The 16195-nt window shown below is 39.1% G+C and overlaps 1 pseudogene; it reads left to right on the top strand.

Annotated features, from left to right (window-relative positions):
- The window catches only part of LOC129050285 (ADAMTS-like protein 3), a 122119-nt pseudogene that overhangs the window by 96207 nt on the left and 9717 nt on the right, over nt 1-16195 (top strand).

The raw sequence follows: 16195 nt of genomic DNA on the forward strand, positions 1-16195 counted from the left end.
TCCATTCCAAAGGCAGAAACTTTTAGAATATTGCATATTTTACTGTAATGTGGTCTGTTGAAGGAAATTTCTTGGTTAAAGCAATTCATATACTGCTTTAGTAATTACCAGCATTCACAGCTAAGATACATGTATAAATGTAGACATACTATGAATAGTTTTATATAAAAATCTATTTCATAAATTTTGGAAATTCTTTTGAAGTGGCCAAGTCAAGTAGTTGAATTTGAATACCATTGACCTTTTTTGTTTGTTTGTTTTTGAGATAGGGTCTTGCTCTGTCACCCAGGCCAAGTACAGGCTGCAAGTAATCCTCTGGCCTCAGCCTCCCAACTACCTGGGACTACAGGCACACAACCCCACAGCCAGCTAATTTTTAATTTTTTTGTAGAGACAGAGTCTCACTATGTTACCCAGGCTGGCCTTGAACTCCTGAGCTCAAGAACCCTCCCGCCTCAGCCTCCTAAAGAGCTGGATTAGAGGTGTGAGCCACCATGCCTGGCCACATACTTTTATTATAAAACTCATTTTCCTCATCAAACAGTGCTAATACACTTTTGCAAATGTCAATGTGCATTTCACTTTTGCCATTCTCTGTACTTCACCATCTCCTTTGTCAGCAGAGCTGTTTGCCCTGCGGACTTGACAGCAGTGGTATGGCAGGTGAGTAATTAGCTGGAGTGCAGGAGAAAGCATTCATGTTCATCTTTTCATGATTAAAGTAGGGTTATTATTATTTTTAGCTTAGTCTTTTGTTTTGAAAGCCACCCTTAGTGGAGAGAGATGAAGATTTTCCAAATTGATTTAGTCTCCACAACATTTCCAGGGCCAAGCCTGGGGTCCTAACCCATAGCACATCTTCTGTAACATGGAGAGGTTGCTCCTTTCTCCAGCAAGGCTGCGCCTCAGTCTAGTGTCCTCAGGAGGATGTGCACACAGGGCATGTCCAGCCAGGATGTGGAAAGCCTTCTCCCTCTCCTGGTGCCAGGACAAAGGAAGCGGGCAGCGAGTCATGTTTCATGATGGTGGTCGCTCTCCAGGGCAGGGAGGCTTTCAGGGAGAGCCAAAAGCAGAAAAGGAGCTTTTGCTCCCTTCCCAGGCAGAGCTCCCAGAGGAAAGCACCTCACAGAAATCCCACCTCCATCAGCAACCCAGAGAAGCCGCACGAGAGTGAAGGTGGAATTAGTGCCCTGAAATGTTCAGTCACAGGTTGAGTCTGGGTTTAGCTCCCCGGAGTCTCCTTCAGTTCCTGAGTGGTAATGGAAGACATCTAGAAAATTTAATGTACTCTTGACTGGCCAGGGGGTGACAAGGTGGTGGCAAAATGACCCTTCAGCAGAGAGGTGTAGGTAGAGAGACTATGGGTTCTATTTTGTTCAGAAAAGGCCCAGTTTGTGCCTGTGACCCCAGCTGAATTGTTAGTAGCTCCTCCTTTCACTCTCAGAGCCATCCTGGCATGAACAATAAAGCCGATGGTCTCCCTAGTGCAGAGCTCTAAGCCAGCCAAGGATTGGATGGGGTCCCAGCCACACCACCGAGAACGTGCAGCAAGACAACAATGGCAGTGTCGAGGGACTAGGGGAAAGAGAGTGTGCCCACTGGCAGCAATTAGGGCCCGTTTGAGGATATCGTGCATGGATTTGAGTCAGTTGCTGTATATTTGCCCTGCACTGGAAGTAAAAGGCACTGATCCAGGTGTCACATGTGGACAAGATGATGTGATCCCCGGAAGCCCAGTGGGCCGTTTTCTTTCTTGTGGACCTTCTCAGCGAGGAAACCTCAGAAACTCCACAGTAGACCTTTTACCACCTCTCATCGACAAGAATTGGGTCACGTGCCCACTCTATACCATCCACTGCTGTGTTCATCTGGGTCCTCTAAGAATCAAATGCAAGGCAGGATGAGAAGTGCAAGAAACTTATTTAGGAAATGCCTGTGAGAAAAAAGAGGGAGAGAAAGCAGGGTGATGCTGAGAGAGCCATCAGATTGCACTGAAAATCTGACCATGAGTGAAGGAGAGAGGGAAGGAAGGAAGGTTGGATGCAAGCATCTTAAATGCAGTAGGTTCTAGGAGAATTCAGCAAAGCTGGAGAGGAAACCCTGAGCCAATGTCATTCATCATAGGCCTCCAGTGTCTCCCAAGAATGGCTCTGCCTTCAATACCCTTGCTGTGCTTAGTCACTGGCTAGGAGAATCCCATGGGAAGCTTGACCCAGAACTGGGGCTGTTGGCCAGTGACACCCTTTGCAGTTGTGTATCTGAGCAGAACACTCATTGGTCCTGCCACTAGCAAGGTAAATGTGAGCATGGTGATTCACTTAGAACAATCAGGATGTGCGGTGGCTCACGCCTGTAATCCCAGCACTTTGGGAGGCTGAGGCAGGCAGATCCCGAGATCAGGAGAACGAGACCATCCTGGCCAATATGGTGAAACCCCGTCTCTACTAATATACAAAAATTAGCTGGGCATGGTGGCAGGCGCCTGTAATCCCAGCTACTTGGGAGGCTGAGGCAGGAGAATCACTTGAACCCAGGAGGCGGAGGTTGCAGTGAGCCGAGATTGCACAACTGCACTCTGGCTGGGTGACAGAGCGAGACTCCATCTCAAAAAAAAAAAAAAAAAAAAAACAATCAGGATGTACATGTAAGACACAGGAGGGAGGAATGAACATGAACAAAATTGAGTGTCTGTAGAATGGAAAGGAGAAATGGATGCTGGTAGGGAATGGAATGTGTCTACTATGCTAAGGATTTCTCTTTCTGTAACACATCTAGCTTAATGCCTTTTCTCTTTCTTTTTTTTTTTCTTTTCTTATTTTTCTTTTCGGTGGTAATGGAGAAGACTTAGAAACCATTTATGTTTCTCTTAGGCTTATTATTTTAGCCAATTTTGAAATTTACATTTTTCTAGAGAAGTATCCAATTCATCTCATTTTTGAAACTTAGCTCTTCAAATGTAATCATGGTATTCCCTTATTGTTAAAAACAGTCTCCTCTTTACCTATAACAATGTCTCTTTCATTCCTAAACTCGTTTATTGGTTCCTTGCATAGTTGTTGTTTTGTTCAGACCATCCAAACATTGTCTCTGAGACATCTAACGACTAGATTTTTGTTTTGTTCATTAATGCAGAGGTTTTTTTACATTTCTATTTATATAAGTTTTTATTTCTTTTATCTTTGTCTGGATTTATTTTGGTGTTATATTTTCAGCTGCTAGAGCTGAATTCTTAATTCATTCTATTTCCATTTTTTTCTCCATTGAATGTATTTAGGGCTATCAGTTTCCCTATACAGAAGTTCTGAATTTTACTGTAGTGTAGTTTATCGGTCTTTAACATTTTACTTAGTGCTATTTGTATTCTGGTTGAGAAATCTGCCTCATCCAGAATTATGAAGAAATTCTTCTTTTTGTTTTTGTTTGTTCGTGGTTTTTTTTTTTTTTTTTTTTTTTTTTGAGATGCGGTCTTGCTGTGTTGCCCAGGCTGGGGTTCAGTAGCACAATCATGACTTACTGCAGCTTTGACCTCCTGGGCTCAAGTGATTCTCTCACCTCAGCCTTCCAAGTAGTTGGGACTACATGTGCACGCCACCATGCCTGGATATTTATTTATTTATTTATTTATTTGAGTCTCGCTCTGTCGCCCAGACTGGAGTGCAGTGGCATGATCTCAACTCACTGCAACCTCCACCTCCTGGGTTCAAGCTATTCTCCTGCCTCAGCCTCTTGTGTAACTGGGATTACAGGTGTATGCCACCATACCCAGCAAGTGTTTTGTATTTTTAGTAGAGACAGGGTTTCACCCTTTTGGCCAGGCTGGTCTTGAACTCCTGACCTCAAGTGATCCACCCACCTCAGCCTCCCAAACTGCTGGGATTACAGGTGTGAGCCACTGTGCCTGGCCAAATTAAAAAAAAAAAATTTTTTTTTTTTGTAGTAGCAGGATCCAGCTGTGTTGCCCAGGCTGGTCTCAAACTTCTGAGCTCAAGCGTTTCTCCCACCTTGGTCTCCCAAAGTCCTGGGAATACATGCCCAGCCCTTCAGATATTCTTCTATGTTTGTGTTTGGAAGCCTTAATGTTTTTCCTTTCACACCAAAGGCTATAATCCATCTAGAAATTAGTTTGTATACATTGTGAGGTATAATAGAATCAATAATTTTTCTATATGACTGTTTAATTGACCTAGAGCCATTAGGTGAGGAATGATCTGTTGCCTATTTCTCTGAAGTCTGGTAATAACAATGTATTTATGGACCCTACTTTGTTTCATTGATCTGTTTGTTTATTTGTGCCAAAACCATTGTGATATATCTACTGTAGCATTAAAATAAGTCTTGATATCTGGAAGTGTAAGTTTCAGCTTTGTTCTTGCAGATTATCTTTGCTTTCCTTGACACTGCATTCTTATATCGTTGAAATCAGCTTGTCTGTTTTTAAAAATCTGCTGGATTTTGATTGGAACTGCATTGGATCTGTATGTCAATTTAAGGAAAATTGACATTTTCCAATACTAAGTCTTTCAATTCATCAATATGGCATATCCATACATTTTTTAGTTCTTTTAAAATTTCTCTCAGTAATGTTCATAATTTTTACTCTATGTCTTTAATATCTTTTATTAAATTTATTTTCAGGTGTTGGTTATTTTGGTGTTACTATAAATGGTATTTTTTTCAGTTTCTATTTGTTTCTGGGGTGTGGAAATATTGATTTTTGTGTATTGACATTATATTCTTACTATATTCATGTATTAATACTAATAGTTTGTGAATTCTTTTGGATTGTATACATACACAATTGTGACATCTGCAAATAATGAAGATGGCAGCTGTCCTTGTTATGCATTTCACTTCAGGAGAAAAGTTCCCTATAATTCACCATTACATATGGTTTTTACTATAACATTTTTTATAGATATTTTATTTGGTGAAAGAATATTTTTCTTTTTCTAGTTTGCTTCATTATGTACAAGCACAGAGCTTTATCAAATGCATTTTCTGCATCTTTAGAGATGATCACATGGTTTTCTCCTTTTTCCTTTTTAATGTAATAAATGACATTGATTTTTCAAATGTTAAACCAACTGTTTCTTCCTGTGATAAACCTACCTAGTCATTGTTCTTTTCGATTAGAATTTATTGTTAGTTGCCAGGCGTGGTGGCTCACCCCTGTAATCCCAGCACTTTTGGAGGCTGAGGCAGGCGGATCATGAGGTCAGGAGATCGAGACCAGCCTGGCTAACACGGTCAAACTCTGTCTGTACTAAAATACAAAAAATTAGCCAGGTGTAGTGGCATGGGCCTGTAGTCCCAGCCACTTGGGAGGCTGAGGCAGGAGAATCGCTTCAGCCTGAAAGGTGGAGGTTGCAGTGGGCCAAGATTGCGCCACTGCACTCCAGCCTGGGTGACAGAGCGAGACTCCATTTAAAAAAAAAAAAAAGAATTTATTGTTAATATTAATTATTGTTTGTTAAAAGGTGTATCCTTTTATATATCACTGGATGTGATTTTAAATTATTTCACTTAAGGTTTTTGTTGTCGTTTTGGTACCTACGTGCAAGAAAGGGTTTGCTTGTTTGTTTTCTTGGAATGCCTTTTTCAGGTCTTGGCATTTTATTCTGCTTTTATAAAACAAGTTTAGAAGTGTTTCCTCTTATTCTCTGCAATAGTTTGCATACGATTGGTGCCATTTTTTTTTTCTTTAAATGTTTGGCAGTGTGCACCAGGAAATATTTAGAATTATGCATTTAATGTCTTTGAAAGATACAGATTCTTTAGATTTTCTTATTTCTTATGTCCATTTAGTTTCAATGAATTTGCCTATTTCAAATAACTTTTAAAAAGTTATTGGCATACTTTTCATAGCATCCTCTTATTGTTCGTTCACTTTCTGAACAACCTGTAGTATGTCCTCTTTCTCATTCCTGATATTGACTATTTGTGCCTACTCTTCTACTTGCTCAGTCACATCAGAGGGTTATCAATTTTATTAGACATTTCACAGAAACAACTTTTGGGTTCATAACTGTTTTACTCTAGTTTTCTTTCCTTATCATTAATGTCTGCTCCTATCTTTATTATGTCCACTCTTACCTCTTTAGATCCCATAGGCTGTTTTTTTCCTAAACTTCTTGAGATGGATTATGAAATCATTAATTTTCATCTTTTCTCCCTAAAACATATACATTTAAGTCTAAAAATTTCTCTCAATGCATACCTTATATTTAATTTAATAATTTTGATATGAAATGTTTTCCTTCATCATTCAGTTAAATTACTTTGTAAGTTTTGTAATTACATATTCTTTGACTTGTGGATTATTTGGAAGTATAACATCCAACCATGAGGGAATTTTCCAGTAATCATTTTAAAATTTATTTTTATAGCTTAATTCTACTGTGGTCAAAGAACATACTCCATATTATTTCAATATTTCAAAATTTATAAAACTTGGTTTGTGGCTCAGAATATAACAAAGTTTGGGAGAATGTGATGTGTAGTCTTCTGTTGTTGGATACAATCTTCTATGTATGTCAATTAGGTCATGTTTAGTAATTGTGTTATTCCAAATTATAGCCTTCCTGATTTTTGTCTGCTTATTCTATCATGAGAGATGTGCTAAAACTACCCCGTGACTGTGCATTGTGCCTTATCTATTTGGAGGCTAGGTTGTTAGGTATGTTCACATTTAGAATCATCGCATCTTCCTAGTGAATTGACCCTTCTGTGATTATAAAACGTTTCTTTCAGCACTTTGAGGATATCTCCCTATTGTCTTCTGACTTCAGTTTATTCTGTGGAGAAGTCAGCTATCAGTCTTCTTTTTGTTCCTTAGAAGGTAATTTGTCCTTTTTCTTCATCTGCTTTTAAGTGCGTTCCCTTTGTTTTGAGTTTTCATCAATTGGGCTATGGTGTAATTAGTGCCTTTCTTCAGCTTGAAGTCCAGGTGTCTCATGAATCTGTGGCTTGAGATCCACCATCACTTTTGACAGATTCTCATTTATTATCTCTTCAGATTAACTTCTCTCCCAAGCTCTTTGTTATGTATTTCTGGGACTGTAAGGACTGTAATTCTACCTTTACCTGTATCCAATTTGTCTAATTTCCACTTTCTTTTTACTGTCATTTTACTGATCCTCTGCTCAGGTGTGTCTAATTCAGGGATCAGCAGATTACGACCAGCAGGCCATCATTGTTTTTGTAAATAAAGTTTTATCAGAACAGCCACCCCTATCTGTTTACACATTGTCAATGGCTACTTTTGCACTCTACTAGCAGAATTGAATAGTTGCAACAGAAACCATGCAGCCTGAAAACCTGAAATATTTACTATCTGGCTCTTTATAAAATACTTGCCAAAGTCTATTTTAATCCACTTTTAAGTTCGTCCATTGAGATATTGATTTAAATCATTGCATCTTTTATTCCTAGAATTTCCATTTTAGTTATAGCTTGTTTCCAGTGAAATTCCCCATCTTATAATTTGATTTCTTGAACATTTTAATCTTGTTCCAAGTTCTCTGAAAAACAGTGCCCGAGGCAAAGTGTTCCAATACTTGTGTTATAATCATAGGAATAGCATAAGGTGTTGCTAGGCCCCTCCTGCGGGGAAACAAGACTGAAGCCAAGGCCAGGGTTGTAGGAGGTAATAATGGTGTACTTAAGTTTTTATATTTTCATCAGTTAATACCAATATCTGGATTTCCTGTCATTATGTTTATAATGTCTATTTTTTTTCACTTTTTTGGGTTGTCATTAAATTTTGTTTTTTCTATTCTTAGTTACTTTTAAAGTTTGTGCTGTATATTATGGAAGAAAGGTTGTGGATATAATTTGAGATTGTAGCAGATTTATTGATACTCTTTGTTAAAATCCCCTTTAAAAATTATTATTGGATAATTTTTGCTTCTAGATCTTCAGTGTAACACTCTTCCAACTGGATGATTTTAGCTGTCTTATTTTTGCTTCTAGAAGACAGCTAGGTTAGCAACAGGTGATCTTTATCTAACAAGGAATTGAAATAACTTGAACCAGGGCTTTATACCCTTTGAAGGTTGTCCTGTTTCCAGTTTACTTTTTCCTATGATAGAACTTTCTAGGGTCCTGGGTTGGGAACAGAAACAAAGCTCCTTTTAGCAGTGTATCCTATCTCTGTAATACCTGTGCTGTCCCCACTCCATTACCATAACCCTGCCTCCCCTTCCCTACACACACATCTTGTGTCTAGAGTTTTTATGTCATTTTGTAATTAAATACATAAAACCACTATTTTGAAATCAATCCTTGTTTAGATTCTCTTGTAAGCTTTACTGATTTATTTAATCATTATTGCTTCTTACATCTCACTACTTCTGTATTTATATTAGTTCTTAGGTACATTCTTTAGTAGTTTTTTTTCTTTTTTTCCAGTGAATATCTCTAAGTGTTAAAGTTTCAGAATCATTTTGTGTCGGAAAATATATTTATTTCATTGATTAATGATTGGTCATTTGATTATAGGAGGATAACTGATAACTGATTACTGATTAATAACTTGGTTATAGAATTCCAGATTCAATATTCTTGTCCCTCATCACTTTGAGGACTTGACTTTGTTTTCTTGAATCCAATATTTCTTGTGAGAAATGTGATGTTAATCTGATTTTTCACATTTTTCTAGGTAGTCATATTTTTGTTTATGATAACTTTTAGGATTTTTCTTTATGCTTTTTGTTTTATTTTTTAAAATGTCTAGAACTCAATGAGCATTTTGAAACAGAGACTTCTGTCTTTCTTAAAATCTAGGAAATTCTAAGCAATTATATCATTAAATATTGTCTCTTCATCATTCTATTTGTCTATTATCTCTATTTTTTAAAGAAATATTATAGCAGATTTATTGATACTTTATTAAAATTCCCTTTAAACTGTATTATTTTGATAAGCTGTTTCTTCCACTAAATGTAGCATTTCTCATATGAAATACCTTTTATAATACTACTTTTATTTTATTTTATTTTATTTTATTTTATTTTATTTTATTTTATTTTGTTTTGTTTTATTTTATTTTTTGAGATGCAGTCTCACTCTGTTGCCCAGGCTGGAGTGCAATGGTGTGATCTCGGTCATTGCAACCTCCGCCTCCTGGGTTCAAGCGATTCTCCTGCCTCAGCTTCCCAAGTAGCTTGCATTACAGGCATGTGCCACCACACCCAGCTAATTTTTGTATTTTTAGTGGAGCCAGCATTTCACCATGTTGGCCAGGCTGGTCTTGAGCTCCTGACCTCAAGGGACCTGCCTGCCTCAGCTTCCCAAAGTGCTGGGATTACAGGCATCAGCCACCACACCCAACCCACTGTATTAATTTTTATTGTTAAAATTTTTTATCCCAATTGTATTTCTTGTTTTTTTTTTCCAATTGCATTTTTTAGAGATTTTTCTTTTTCATTTTCATGTTTTTTTGAGACAGAGTCTTGCTTTGTTTCCCAGACTGGAGTGCAGTGGTGTGATCATGGTTCACTGTAGCCTCAAACTCCTGCACTCGAGGTGTCCTCCTGCCTCAGCATCCCCAATAGCTATAGCTGGGACTACAGGTGCATGCCACCACACCTGGCTAATTTTAAACTTTGTCTATTGGAGAGATAGGATCTCACTATGTTGACCAGACTGATTTCAAACTTGTGGCCTCAAGTGATCCTCCTGCCTTGAACTCCCAAAGTGCTAGGATTACAGGCTGAGCCACTGTGCCTGGCCTGGTTTTTCTAACACATTAATTTTTTCTTTTACTTTTTTTTTTCTTTTAGATGGAGTTTCCTTCTTGTTGCCCAGGCTGGAGTGCAATGGTGCGATCTCAGCTCACTGCAACCTCTGCCTTATGGGTTCGATCTATTCTCCTGCCTCAGCCTCCTGAGTAGCTGGGACTACAGGCACATGCCACCACACCCAGCTAATTTTTGTATTTTTTAGTAGAGACCAGGTTTTGCCATGTTGGCCAGGCTGGTCTCAAACTCCTGACCTCAGATGATCTACCCACCTCGGCCTCCCAAAGTGCTGGGATTATAGGTGTGAGCCACTGTGCCTGGCCACATTAATCTTTTCCTAGCATTTTTAATTGACAAAAATTGTATATATTTATAGTGTATAACATGATGTTTTGAAATATGTATATATTGTGGAATGGCTAAATGGAACTAATTAACATATATATTACCTCATTGGTGCCCTATTTCTTTTTTTTTTTTTTTTGAGGCAGTGGTTCAAGAAATTCTCCCACCTTAGCCTCCTGAGTAGCTGGGAGTACAGGCATGTGGCACCATGCTGGGCTAATTTTTGTATTTTTAATAGAGATGGGGTTTCACCATGTTGGCAAGGCTGGTCTTGAACTCCTGACCTCAAGTGATCTACTGTCTTGGCCTCCCAAAGTGCTGAGATTACAGGTGTGAGCCACCATGCCTACCCCCCATTTCCTTTTAATTAGATACTAGACTGTTTAAACACCATATATTTGTACACTTAAGTTGAGTTCTTGCAGTTGTGCTTCTAGAAGAATTTTTCAAAAGGATGTGCTTAAATATATTATTATTAAAAATAATGGTTCAGTTCTTTTACCAGCCCATCAGTCATCAGTGGAGACAAACTGACTTCTTTCCCTGCACTGTGAGGTGTGGAGGAGGTGAGGTCCAGGCTTTGTTCATGAATATTTAGAGCTCAGAGTTAGACAAATTTCACATTTTCATTTTTGAAGCTGATTTTAAAATTGGTGTGGTGATTAGAGATGTCTCATCACACAGCACCTTACTCAGCAGCCTGAATGCAATGGTGTTAATGAAGAAGATGCATTTGCCTTTATTCTTGAAGACAGGTGCAAAATGGATTTGGAAAACACCTTTTACTTTTAGCCAAAGGAAAAAAAAAAAAACCATAAACAAACTTGCTTGCCTGTGTTACTGCATTTCTCTTCTTGATTGCCTTAATGTATGTATTATTTTTAATTTTCTATGAAAAATCAGAGAAGCAGAAAGAAGGAGTGACTTGCCCAGCCAGGTTGAGTCAATGGGTGTGTTGGTTCTAACGTTAGATTTACAACTTTTCTCTCCTCAGGTGCAAGAGTATAAGCTTATTAAAAAGAGAAAGGGTCCCTACTAAGTGGTAAAGGGGAAAGCCCTGCTTATTGTCTGCTTAGTTCAAGGTCTTTTTTTTTTTTTTGAGACAGAGTCTCATTCTGTCGCCCAGGCTGGAGTGCCATAGCCAAATCTTGGCTCACTGCAACCTCCGCCTCCCAGGTTTAAGTGATTCTTGTGCCTCCGCCTCCTAAGTAGCTGGAATTACAGGTGCCTGCTACCATGCCTGGCTAATTTTTTGTATTTTTAGTAAAGACAGGGTTTCTCCATGTTGGCTGGGCTGGTCTCGATCTCCCAACCTCAGATGATCTACCTACCTTGGCCTCCCAAAGTGCTGGGATTACAGGCGTGAGCCACCGTGCTTGGCCTTGTTCAAGGTTTTCATAGTCAGTTGAGGAAGGTTTGGGGACAAGTGTAATCCAGGGCTCTACACACATGCCAGAAAAGCAGCATCTTTCATGCTCCAGTGGAAGATTATTGTCCATTTGATATGGAGAACTGGCAACTCTCAGGAGCAAATGAGAAGGCAACCAGAGCTACTGTCAAAATAATTCTCTTTTTCTGAACTAACCTTTTAAATCAAAGAATAAATGCATGCAACCCAGGAACCATGATTTACTAGAATAGGGATTTATGTTGAAGCTTCCCCTTAGAGTACCAGGCAGTGGTACTAGGTGTTTACCATGTGTCAAACCATGGGTTAGATGCTCATAATCACATTTATTCTTCAAGAAAACTCTAAGGAAGGTCTCTTATTCCTGTCTTATGCATGAACAAACTGACCCTTAGAAAGTGTAAAGAGCATACAGTAGTATGTTTTTCAGCTAGTAAACAGTGCAGCTAGGATCTGGTGCCAGGTCTGCTTGATATCAGAGTCATGCTCTAAATGACTTTGCCCTTTGCCTCCCCTAAACCTCCTACTATACCTGGGACCAGATCAGGGTATGCAGGCTCAGGTATGGTCTTGTTTGAAGAGCTAGAATAAATCCTTCTCCAGCCCAGCCTAGCTCCACATCTCAATCCTTGAAGCCTACGGCATATCAATTTACTTAGAGTCAGAAACTGGCCTTTCTCCTTTAAACTACAGGTATATGAAGGAGGGCTCTTCAGTCAGTGCCAGGTTGCTGAGAATATGCAGGCAGATGTCTCTCTTCTGTAATTTAGGCTCCCCCTGAAACAACAGGGCAGGCACTTTTATGGGAAGCCCTGGGCAGCCCAGGCCCAAGAAGAAGTTTATGTCCCTGGAAATGGAGAGAAGACTGAATAGTGCCACAGAAAGAAAGTACAAGTGAATCTCCCCAGTTCACCAGCTAGTTCCTCCCAGGGCCAGGGTTGAGGCAAAAGACCACATGATGATGATCCTGCAGCAGGTGATTCTCACAGTGGGCTTCCTGGACCTGCAGCATCAGCATCTCCTGGGAACTAACTAGAGATACAGATTCTCAGGCTCCACCGCAGACCTACTGAGTCAGAAACCCCAGGGTGTGGCTCATCCTCCAGGAGATGATGGTACGCACTCCACTTTGAGAACCATCGCCTCTTTAAGCCGGTGTCTTTGGATAGCAGCTGGAGCCATATTGCCATCACTATTCTTGCCATATCTGTGTTATTCCTGCACTGTTATTTACTAAAGGATTTTTCTTTAAGGGGGCGTTTACTCAACTTAAATAAACATATTCACAAAAAGAATTTAATAACTACCGTAAGTGGAAATCTATCCCTTGTCACAAATAGAGCACAATCACAAAATTCATACAGTGAGAACAAACCAGTGGAGTAAGTCACTTCAAGTTTCTACCAGCTCTGACATTCATTCAGTTTATTTTCAATTCCCTCTGAATTTTCTTGAATGTTATAAGCATTTTTATAAGGCAAAGTTTCCTTTACATCTTTGAGTCACTTATGACTCTTTGGGTACTCTTACTCTGCAGAAAAACAAACATATCTCTCTCTTTTTTATTTGTTTGTTTGTTTTAGAGGCAGGTCTCACTAAGTTGCCCAGGCTAGACTCAAACTCCTGGGCTCAAGCGATCCTCCAACCTCAGCTTCCCAAGTAGCTGGAACTACAGGCATATGCCACCATGCCTGGCTAATTTTTAAAATATTTTGTAGAGATGGCATCTCACTATGTTGCCCAGGCTGGTCTCCAACTGGTGGGCCCAAGCCATCCTCCCACCCCAGCCTCTGGAGTAGCTGGGAGTGCAGGCATGTGCCACCATGCCTGGCTCAAACATCTACTTTTTTAAAAATTTTATTTCTTTGTTCTTACACACAGTCATTCAGAGAGACGTTCACATTTGGATCCGTAAGATAAAAGACACTTTCTACTCCAGAGGAGACACTTTATAATGGGATTCAGCTTAATCCAGTTGATTAAATTCTTGGGAAGCAAATAGGTGTTTCTCATACTCGGGTGCCGATGGAAAGACGTAGTCCTGCTGGAACTGTAAATGTGCATGAGCACTTAGCAGTGAGATTGTCTTACAGTCTCTGTAAGAACAGAAGGGAGATTTTAGGCTGCTTTTGGGGAGCCTGCCATTTTCTGTACACTGGCAGAATTTCAGTACATTTGCTCAAGATACAGAAAGGCACTCTGCCTCATTTCTTTTGCTTTGTGCTATCTCTAAACTGTGATAAAACAGAAGAGGAAAATTAATTGTCTCTCCCCAAATTATAAACACCTGTATATGCCCTGTTTTCATTTAGAAGTCTATTTCTATTTAGAACAAAGATTTTTTTTTTTCTGACTCAAGGAGCTGTAATCTCATTTTGTACTTGTTTTGGGGAAAATAAAATATGCACATAAAACCCACAAGGAAAGCATTACCAAAATTTAATTATATTAGTCATCAAATCTGTGTGATGTGTGTGAATGGATTTTAAAGTGTTTTGGATAATCAAGAAAATTAGTCCATTGGTCTCTAAAGTACCGGGGGTGCTTGGATGGACTTTCCTAGTCCCATCTGTAATCGTCAATGTGAGACACTTGAGATCAATCTGGAGCAAGTACCTAGATTGCCATTGCCATCTGATATCGTTGACTTTCTGGCAGATATTGGCACCCAAGTAACATTTTATTGACTCCATTTGGATTTTCATTCTTGTGGTTTCGACCTTGCTTTTTATAATGCTTACCAGTCCGTCCTTCTGCACTCAGCTTACATCCAAGCCATGTCTTATAGAAAGCTGTCTAGTGGTTTATAAAATCAGATTCCTCACGACAATCAGGACTTTAAATGTATTTTCAGAGCTTTAGACCAACTGGCAGACGCAGAGCGCTTGGCTTTGGCCATTTTTTTCTTTCGTAAAGAGCTCATTCTAGTTTTGAAAAATTACCTTTTTTTAAAAAAGTTTAACTTAACAGACACTTATGTAGTGACAGGAAACTTGGAATCAGATCTTTCAGGAAATAGAAGCATCATTTTGTGACTTGCTTTTTAAATTTATAGCACTCATCTATTTGCAATGTTCACTTTCCTCAGAAACTCTACAAATTAGATGTAGTAGAATCAAGAATAAGTCTTCATTCCTTCTGTTTGAAGGCTTGTGAGACGAGGGCTGGGGAGTGACATAGGGGGATGGATTTTGTTCCTTTTTGTATTGACAATGCTTAATTCCCCATTTGGAAAGCTTATTGGTATTGCAGGTGCCTGTGGCATCCCAGGGGAGAAGAGTAAAATGTGGTACTGTGTATGCAAATCACAAAATGTTATGAAAGAAATATTCAACCCAGCAACCACCCAGCGCAAAGGTAGTTCTCAAAAACATGATGTTGAGTGAAAAAAGTGGAAAACAGAACAAGATTTAAAACACATTATCATTCATTAAGCTAAAAACAGATACACAAAAAAACAACATTACATAAGATGGTTGCATATTTAAGGACATATCAACAACAAATCAAAATAGGTGTGTTGCGGGGATTGGAATGGGAGTGTCAATAAGGGAAGAAGAGAGATTATATGGAAATGAGAGAAGGGCCTTGCACAGTGCTGTGGTGACAATGAGGAGAAAAGACAATGAACCGAGGAGAATGAATAACTCACCTGCACCTGGGCTGGAAACAGTTCTTAAGAGGAGACTATTGTCATTTTTTAGTTAGAAGTGCTGAGAGTACCGCAGTTGGTACTAATTGTCATTCTCAATTTTGGCCACGCATTTTAGTCATCTGAGAAGAACCTGAGGATCTTTTTAAAAAGGTGCTGTTTTCCTGGATCCCAGCCACAGGACTTCTGACTTAATTGGACCATGAAGGAACCTGGGCATTAGAGTGTATTAAAAGTTCCCATGTGGTTCTGCTATACAGCCAGGGTTGAGAGCCACTGAGTTAAGTTTCTTAAAGAGGAAAAAAAAAGTGTGTGGCAAGTGGTAACTCTGCCAAGTAAAAATGAATGCAATATTCAGACTTTCCTTTTCTAACACTTTAGGTTATCAGCTCAATTCTGCTGAATGTGTGGATATCCGCTTGAAGAGGGTAGTTTCTGACCATTATTGTCACTACTACCCTGAAAATGTAAAACCAAAACCAAAACTGAAGGAATGCAGCGTGGATCCCTGCCCATCAAGGTTGGTGTCATTGTCCACACCCTTTTTACTTCAAAAAGAAACAAATCAGCTTCACCTGAGACTGATCAATCTTTGCAGGGCAATACATTTCCATTTCCTGACTTTGTCTCCTGGCGGCAGGTGCCTACATTCACATTTGTAACTATGGTGCATAGAAGTTAGGACACATTCATTAGGAATGAAAGTCTAGCTTTCTCTTGTCATGGGCTATGTGTTCCTAAGTTTTTTTATAATGAACCTTTTTGAACATCTCCTGCTCTCTTCATCCAAGTAAAATGTCTAGTCCATCTGCCAATCATAAATATCTTTCACTCACCATTTTAGCTTTTAAACTGGGTCACCCATTATCATGTTTTGGCTTTTGAAGTATTCTTATTAAATTCAGTATAAGTAATGCATTGTGCAAGGAAGTAAAATTTTAATGCCAAAGCAAAAAAAGCTATGCGCAAACTATCCTATTGCGTAATTTAGTACCTGCTGACTTGGATTGCCTGGGGAAGTTTCCTGGCTTACTACAATACCTTAAAATA

Source organism: Pongo abelii, chromosome 16 (genome assembly GCF_028885655.2).
Source record: "Pongo abelii isolate AG06213 chromosome 16, NHGRI_mPonAbe1-v2.0_pri, whole genome shotgun sequence".
Classification (NCBI taxonomy): domain Eukaryota; kingdom Metazoa; phylum Chordata; class Mammalia; order Primates; family Hominidae; genus Pongo; species Pongo abelii.